The sequence below is a fragment of the Sinocyclocheilus rhinocerous genome, unplaced genomic scaffold (assembly GCF_001515625.1).
Source record: "Sinocyclocheilus rhinocerous isolate Xijiao unplaced genomic scaffold, SAMN03320098_v1.1 C36036122, whole genome shotgun sequence".
In the NCBI taxonomy this organism is placed as follows: Eukaryota; Metazoa; Chordata; class Actinopteri; order Cypriniformes; family Cyprinidae; genus Sinocyclocheilus; species Sinocyclocheilus rhinocerous.
In genome coordinates, this window is record NW_015771250.1 from 1 (window position 1) to 777 (window position 777).

The 777-nt window shown below is 42.3% G+C and overlaps 1 long non-coding RNA gene across 1 annotated transcript; it reads left to right on the forward strand.

Moving 5' to 3' along the window:
* LOC107735405 (uncharacterized) lies at positions 1-574 on the forward strand. Its single transcript, XR_001639399.1, has 3 exons — positions 1-31; positions 138-264; positions 495-574. It is a non-coding gene; the product is annotated as an uncharacterized LOC107735405 (long non-coding RNA).
* The last annotated feature ends 203 nt before the right edge of the window (positions 575-777 follow it).

Consider the following 777-nt stretch of genomic DNA (forward strand, 5'->3'; position numbering starts at 1 on the left):
CCAGCATGCAGAGACTGGGCGCCAAACTCGGGTGAGTCACAAAGACCCTCTCACTTACATCTTTTAAACAGATCAGTGTGTCTCGGTCTACATCCACACCGCTGTGACCTTACGTACGTGTGATGTTTGTGTTTCAGGTTTGTCTCAGGGTTGATTCAGCGGGTGAAGGTGGAGGCGTTTGAGCGCATGCTTTGGCGCGTCTGTAAAGGTTACACCATCCTCAGCTACGCAGAAGTGGACGAGAGCCTGGCCGATCTGGACACGGTATGCAAACTTCGTGTGTAAATGAGGATGCTGAGATCCACCAGCAAAGTGCTTTTTAATGGCTGTAGTTATATTCAAATGGTTTGGTTTAACAGAATATGCTGCATGGTGTGAACATGCCTCTGTGTTTGTTTCACAGTTTTAGATCATAGCCGTCTGCTGCTGCTAGAGCGTGCTAATGTATTCAGAGCTTGTTTACGGAGAGTCTGTCTCGTGTTTATGTGCTACAGGGGGAGATCTGTAAGAACGTAGTGTTCCTCATCTCCTTTTGGGGCGACCAGATTGGGCAGAAGGTTCAAAAAATTTGCGACTGGTAAGTGAAAGCCTTGATGTTGATTATTTTTATTTTACATTTTTAGGGGCTGTTCGCACACATTCAAATTTGTGCATATTTTCAGAACTATTTGTTAGTTGCTTTATATTTTTAGCTTGACATTAATAGACTGTCAAGTCTGTAATTAGTAATTGCATTCAAGTAATTATTAAAAATAATGCCATTAAAAAAATGGAAAT